General features: G+C 38.0%; 2 protein-coding genes across 4 annotated transcripts in view; both read left to right on the top strand.

Moving 5' to 3' along the window:
• LOC137974447 (tetratricopeptide repeat protein 28-like) overlaps nt 1-7,500 on the top strand; it is a 144,952-nt gene that overhangs the window by 67,776 nt on the left and 69,676 nt on the right. The window lies entirely within an intron of this gene.
• LOC137973707 (tetratricopeptide repeat protein 28-like) overlaps nt 2,261-7,500 on the top strand; it is an 18,541-nt gene continuing 13,301 nt past the window's right edge. For 2 of the 3 annotated variants that reach the window (XM_068820580.1, XM_068820581.1), the window contains exons 1-3: nt 2,261-2,387; nt 4,798-4,877; nt 5,350-5,397. The gene's annotated coding sequence lies outside the window, so the exon portion shown is untranslated. Of the gene's footprint in view, nt 2,388-4,797; nt 4,878-5,349; nt 5,398-6,468; nt 6,662-7,500 lie in introns of those variants that run through there. The other variant, XR_011117303.1, reaches the window with a different exon arrangement.

The following is a 7,500-nucleotide window of genomic DNA, read 5'->3' as shown; positions in this document are numbered from 1 at the left end:
GAAGAACATTTCTAGCCAGATACTAAGGAGTAGCCCTGGCGTGCGCTGTTAATGTAGACGTTTGGTTCCTGAAAAAATTTTCCTCATAGAAAATTTGCGACAAAGTAGTGTTTTTTTTGCTCTTATTCTTGTGGCAGTAAACTGGGCTTTCGTCAGTCGTTCTTGTCAAAAGAACAGTATGATGTAAATAAGAGAGTACTAACTAAAGATTTTTCATTTGCAGATGACTTAAGGCAAACTCTAATAAAGAATATGGTCTCTATGCAATACGCGCATTCAAAATTTCTTCATCATGATATTCATAGTATAAAAGTCTGTTTTTGAAGGATTTTCCTGCTACTGCAAATGAAAAACAACCAAGTTTCCTCTCCGATCTTCTTCTCATGATGTTCGCGGAAATTACATTCAGTCCCTCAATAAACTTAGAACAACCAGTTATGGTCTTATTTCTCTTTCTTACTTCAGTATCAGCCAAGTTATTGAATGCCCTTCCTTCTTTTATCCGTACTGACTGAGTTAACAGGTCTTAAAATGAGAATCCTGGCCGCATTTTTCATAGCTGCTTTTTTTTTTTAAATGACCGTTTCTTAAATATTTCATATCTCATAATTATTTATTCGTATGGGCCTATGTATTTCAGCCGTAAATGTAATGTCTCGAAATGTCCGGAAGATATTAACTCTTGTATTACTCAGAAATTCGAGATAAAAGCACGTTTAGGCCTTTGTGCATGTTGCCTTTAGCAAGGCGCATGCGTACACTTTGTATTGCGCGACTCCAGTGCTTACCATATGAGAGATAAAATGACTTTTGGCTTGAATATTTAGGCGACCGAAATGTGATGTTAAATTGCAATGACAAGGGAGGTCTGGAGCTGTGAGTAGGCGTGGGATTTGTCACATATGGTTTAGGGGCCGACATATCTCTCCCTCAATGCCGTACCGGGAGGCAAGGTCGGTAGCAGAAAGCAGCGAAGGGCCAACTGCGTCGAAAAGCGATCGCACGGGCCGAAATCCCGGGATGACTCGTTTGGTACGACGCTCCAGCGCCACGTCTGGAGGTACTGCTCTTTTCTCTCTTGTTTAAACATTCCATCAGCGCATGCGCAACCAAAAAAAGGTGCTGTTTGTATTTTTATTTTTTAGAAGGAGTTGACATTTCAGTTGATCCTACAGGCATAAACGTAGATGTAAGAACCTTGCGTGTCTGGTGTTCTGGAGACAGAGGTGAGAGATGGTTTCGTGCAGACTGGGACGCCTAAAATCGGCTTTGCTGTAAACATGGCGGTTCACGAGTAAACTTGTCTCTCTGGCCTTTCTGTGCACGAATTCCAGGACCTACCGATACAATTTGGGCAAGTTTTGAAAGCTAAAAACTTAAATCGATGCTGTATTTTGATGGTAGGACTGGGTGGCCCGACACTTGATACTGATTCTCTATGCATGCGTGCTGTTATTCCATCAGGTCCACAAGCTTTATTGGTATTTAAACGCAATAGCAACTTCCCAACATCTGCTTCATTACAGCTAAAATCTTGAATGGTTTCATGAGTATATGAGTGGTGAACATGATCATTAGTAGAAAATTCTGGCTCAGATGAAAATTTTGAATATTTACATAAAAAAAGAATACAAGTTGTTTACTCTTGGGACTGTATCATGCTTCAGTGAACTAAATATCCATGGCTTTAATGCAAACACCCCCCTTCTCCCCCTCAAAATGAACTGTATTATGGGATTGGTGAAGAAAGCGACAGAAACATTAAATCTATTTTCGACTTCGTGAGACTTGGAAAACCCGAACTCTCGTGCTGCATATTAATTTAGCCGCGGACACATGCATTGCATTCTTAAACCAGTGAGCCCTTGACGTCATTTTCTCCTCGATTCAGCTCCCTCTTGATTTCAAAATAAACAAGTGTCTTTTTGAAATCAAGGCCTTAAAACTAGGTCACTTAGTGTTTAGTTAACATAGTTTGGAAATCCAAAGAAAAAGAAGAATTGATTATTTGATAATAGTGTCACTTCAATAATATGAACAAGGGTGGGTCACTTTAAATTAGTGTTTAGTTAACGTAGTTTTAAAATCCAAAGAAAAAGAAAATTGTTTTTTTGGTCATAGTACCACTTCAATATTATGAACAAGTAATTTATGCGTAATGAACGAGTTCTGATTCCTTAATTCACTTGCTTGCGGCTGTTTTCTCTATACTTTATATTAAAGCAAGGAAGTATGACGGTATTGTTTATACGTTTATTTTACAAAGCGGTCAAGGTTATTCAGTTGTGACTAAAGCACGCAAGCAAACAATCTACCGATATTGCGTATCCTTTGATTTATTTGTAGCTGGATTCCTGTTCACCCTTTTTCAAGGAGAGTATTGCAAGGTAAGCTTAATTGAATATCCTTTCCTACTGTGTATAGTTAATTATTTGTTTGTTGTGTGATCGAAGTATCCTGCCTTCTATTGTTCACTTGTACATCGAGAAAGTAAGTTAATTTAAGTCACTTATGTTTAAATGAAGTAGAGTAAGTTTCAGTTTTCTTATCCGGTTAGATTCATCAGAATGGAGGGTTTGACAAAGCAAAAGATGAGTGACTGAGAATGCATTGAAGAATTCTGATTCTGTTATGTCTCATCGGCTTTAAAGTCACACTCAAAGCTAAGCATGTATTTGGGTTCCGTTTACAACCTTAAACCTCGCTAGACTAAATCATCAGTTGTTAGGAGCAATGGAAGAATCAACTATTTGGAGTAAACAGTCATCGTTCCGTAAAGAACTCCCTCATAATTTGCACAGATTTATAGAGTTGGCGTTGTTTATGTTTCGTTTGTCATTTAAATGCCTCTCCTAATAACTTTGGAGTTGCTCGAAAATGTCGTAACCATCAATCGTAATTCGGCAAGGTGGTTTTTTTGACCTCAAATCAGTCCGCATCCATTTGGAACGACAGTGGTAATTAACTTGCTCGATGTTTTTCGACATTGTCCATTAGCAAAGTCATTTTATGCTTAATAAACCAGTTCTGATTACTTTTTGAGTGAACCTATGATCCTCGCCGGCAGTTATGAACGCTATTTTAGCAATTGCGTAGAGTTGGAAGAGGAGCCTGAAAATGCAGGACTTCAACGGGGTTTGAACCCGTGACCCCGTTGAAGACTTTAATTTTCAAGCTTCTCTAACGAGTCTAAGCAATTGCTAAAATTTCGTTCATAAATGCGAGGATCATAGCTTCATTTGATTTCATATTCGCGGTTCAATATATGATTCATTTCATATACCATTGCAATCGTTGATTACTTTTTACTTGCTTCCTGTTGCCTTCTATGTAGTACTTTGGATTAAAGCTAACAACTCTGTCAGTATTCCTGTTATGTATATTTTCTGAATTAAACTGAATTAAGTGATGGCGGTCATTCAGTTGTGACTGACATACGCACGCAAAAAATCCACCAGTATTTCTTATCCCCCTTTAACTTGTTTGTAGTGCATGGGATTCATTCTTCCTGCTCAAATCGTAGTAAAGAGGAACGTTGCAAAGCAATAGACCCTTTGCATAAATGGCGCCCAAATTTGAGTAACAATACTGTATACATCCTTAGCCTCGTGTTTATGTTTCAAGACAAAGGATTTTTCTCATGAATGTGAGGCTAAGGATGTATCAAGTATTATTATTCATTCAAAATATTTCCCCGTTTCTGATTGGTTAAAACCACACGCATAATTCACCATAACCAGCTGCTGTTCACCAAATTTGGAAAGAAACTTCGTCATATTGAATCAATGACGTCAAAGGTGCAGCCCGATGCAGATTATTGAACCGATGACGTCAAAATGACGTCAAAAGTGCAGCCCGCTGTAAATTATTGGACCGTTGACCGAAAAAATCTGGGGACGAGATTGTTATTTTTGTTGAGCAGAAAAATGGCTGCGAGTAGGTTCAGAAGTTTGAGCGAAAAAAATATTTTGAATGAATAATAAAGCAATTATTGAATTTGGCTTTAGTAGAATATGAAGAATTTTGCAGATCTCGGAGGATGTTATCCATCTCGGCCTTCGGCCTTGGTGGATAACACCCAAAAAATCTTGAATTTTTTTACTGTGAATAGAGAAGGTTATAGTTTTCTTATCCGGCTCTGAGATTCAAAATGGAGGGAGTTATGAAGCAAATGATGAGTAAGAATTTGTGACAAAAAATGTCTGTCCAGCATACAGAATTTACGTTTCAAACAACAAAGATAAAACTGCTATGCTGTACAGTTTTCAAAAACCCAAATTCCAATCCATTTTATTTTTTTCAGTTTTGCCCTTGCCCTGCCTCCTTGAATTTGTATTTGATGTTTATTCAAACCTTCCTTCAATGTTTTAAGTAGTTATATATTTTTAAGTTTCCCTTGATTTTATTGCCACTGAGTTCCCTGTCGCTAAACTGGCCTAATTATAAATTTCGCAACACAGCCTCTTCGAAGCTAAGCAAGGTTAAAGCCTTATATATTTTCGTTCCTATAACGACCTGAACCGCATAGGACTAAGCCATCAGTAGTTTGGAGCAATGGAACAATTAACTATTTGGGTAACAATCACTTGATCTCTTTCCTTGTTGAACTGCAGCTGCATTAGTTTGCAATTTGGTCGAAGTTGAAATGTCCTTCTTGTTCCATTTGTTACTTTTCAGTTTTACGCTCCAGTATTACTTAGATAAATTTGTGTTAAGAAAGTTAAACACTTTTCCTACAAGATAATGTTTTACCAAGAGAATTGACAATGGAATAACCGCGTAAAAATGAAATTTCAGACTCACGAAGCCATTGCTTCACCTCCAAGAAACTTTTGCTTTTGAAAAGCGCTAGCACCCGTTTGGACCAACACCCATTGGTAAGTCGCTCATTGCTCCTTATGGCCCCGTTGTCTCATTAATATATGACTAATGCGATGGAAACCTTCAGCTTCGATTACATATATTTTGGTTTTTTTCTCCTTTAATGTAATTTAAAAGCCCTGCCGTCGGAAACTAACCAAGAATCGGCTCCCTAAGGATTTTAAAGTTTCGAATGGCGAACCATTGAATAGGAAAATTCCAGTTAAAATAAATAAGTGTCTTTTTGAAATCAAGGCTTTGGGGGCTTTCGCTCACAGTAGCACATCAATAGTATGAACAAGGAATTTTATGCGTAATAAACGAGTTCAGATTACTTTTTTCTTGTTTTCTGTTGTTTTCTGTATACCACCTTTGTATGCCGGTATTGTTTTACGTTTATTTTGTGAAGCGGTCACTGTCGTTCAGTTGTGACTGAAGCACGGACACAAACAGTCTACCGATATTGCTTATCCATTAATTTATTTGTAGCTGGATTCCTTGTTGATTCTGACAATGTTTCAAGGAGAGTATTGCAAGGTATTTAAATATTCTAGCCTACTGTGTATTATGTATAGTTAATTATTTGTTTGTTGTGTGATAGAACTGAGATAAACTAAGAATAAAGCCGGGATCCGAGCCAAGATTCCAGCCAGGATCCGAGTTAGGATCCGAGCCATGATTCGAGACCTAACCGAGACCTAACCTAACCTAACCTAACCTAACCGAGACCTACCCTAACCCTAACTAGACCTAACTAGACTAGAACCAATGCAAATAGACCTAACCTAACCGAGAGATTCGAGAATAAATAGCGGAGAAAGATCATCTTAGCTCGAATCCTGGCTGGAATCCTGGCTCGGATCCTAGCTCGAATCCTGGCTCGAAGTTTAGGTATCCTCGATAGAACTATCCTGCTTTCTATTCTTTGCTTGTACATCGAGAAAATTAGTTAATTAAGTCTTTGATGGTAAGATGAAGTTGAGCAAGGAAGGAAGAAAGAAAAGAACTTTATCTAAGTGTCTAGTCGTTCTAGCGCTGGAGCACTCATTGGGGACACTAGTACTGTAAACTGAAATTAACAATCAACGCAAATCAAGTCAAATGTTGGTTTTTGAGGAGAGGGGAAAACCGGAGTACCCGGAAAAAAACCTCTCGGTGCATAGAATAGAACCAACAAACTCAACCTACAAATGACGCCGAGTTTGGAATCGAACGCTTTCCGAAAGGACGCTTTTCTTTTGACAGGACTGACTTGCCAGACAAGGCATTTTCAAGGACTAACTCTACAATACCTTCTAATTAATGCACTTCGAGGATGATATATACTGCTCCAGAAGAATGCGAGGGATTATCATGCAAGTGTTCCCTCAAATTATTGCATTTTCTTTACAAACTGACTGGTCTGGCCAGCCAGTTCTGACAAAAGGAAAGCGTTCTAAGTTTCAGTTTTCTTATCCGGTTAGAATCAAAATCGAGGGTTCGACAAAGCAAACGATGAGTGCCTAAGAATGCATTGAGAAATTCTGATTGTGTTATGTCTCATCGGCTTTAAAGTCACACTCAAAGCTAAGCAAGACAAGAGCTTCATATATTTGTTGTTATTTGCAGTTGTTAGGAGCAATGGGACAATCAACTGTTTGGATAACAGTCATTTGATCTTGTTTCTTATTTCATTAATTTGCACGGTTTGATCAAGTGTTGTATGACTCTGTGTTCTTTATGTTTCATTTTTCGTTTAAATGCCTCTCTGTATAAGTTTGGAGTTCCTACTCTGCTCACATTTTCGTAATAGAGACCTATTAAAGTGCATATGACAAAAAATTTTATTTGTTTGTTTGAAAGAGCTTTTAAAGTGAACGGCGTTTATTTTATTGTGATAGCTCTCTTGGTTACCGACTTATTCAAGATTTTGTTTTATGCAAATTAGATAACTTGTTACGTGATATAGTGGACACAAGATGATTTAAAATCACAAAAACATAGAATATCTCTGAAGCCTTTTTCTGTATAGAACTGAAACTTGTTGCAGTTCTTATACTCATTACAAGGTTCCTTGATATTGCCCATTGTGATGTTTCCACAGCAACGCATTGGGCTCCAGGCCCTCTACATCCAAAGGGTAAAAGCAGAGTTTCCCTCCCCAATAAGGGTTATTTTCTCTTGATGTTCATTCAGTGTGTGTGACCAAATATGGACATTACTCACTACGCAACGTACTTTAGTCAACAGAACGAACAGCGTCATGACAAAAAAATGTCTGTCAAGCATACAGAATTTAAACACGAAGACGCACTATAAAAGGCTTGGTGCCTTAGGCATATGAAAAAGATTTATCAATCAACCATGGACGCAACCGAGTTCTGTGATGATTTGTGTAACAAAAAAGCCCCTTATGATAACGTGACCGTAATATGGCATAAAATGTTATCTGTAGTTCTTTTTGAAGCCCCTGTCCCTTTTTCTCGCGCTAGAAATATCTCTCAAGGTAATTAATCAGTCATGCTTGAATGAACAATAGTAAAGCGTCAGCGAACCCTTTTATAGTGTTTTCACGTGACGTCACGTGCGTCTTCGTGTTTAAGTTTAAAAGATATGGTTGCCAGTTCCCAATCGCTAATTCTGGCTGTAGAATTCGTAACA

This window comes from Montipora foliosa, chromosome 10, assembly GCF_036669935.1.
Source record: "Montipora foliosa isolate CH-2021 chromosome 10, ASM3666993v2, whole genome shotgun sequence".
Lineage (NCBI taxonomy): Eukaryota > Metazoa > Cnidaria > Anthozoa > Scleractinia > Acroporidae > Montipora > Montipora foliosa.
This window is presented reverse-complemented; position numbering and strand designations above follow the sequence as displayed.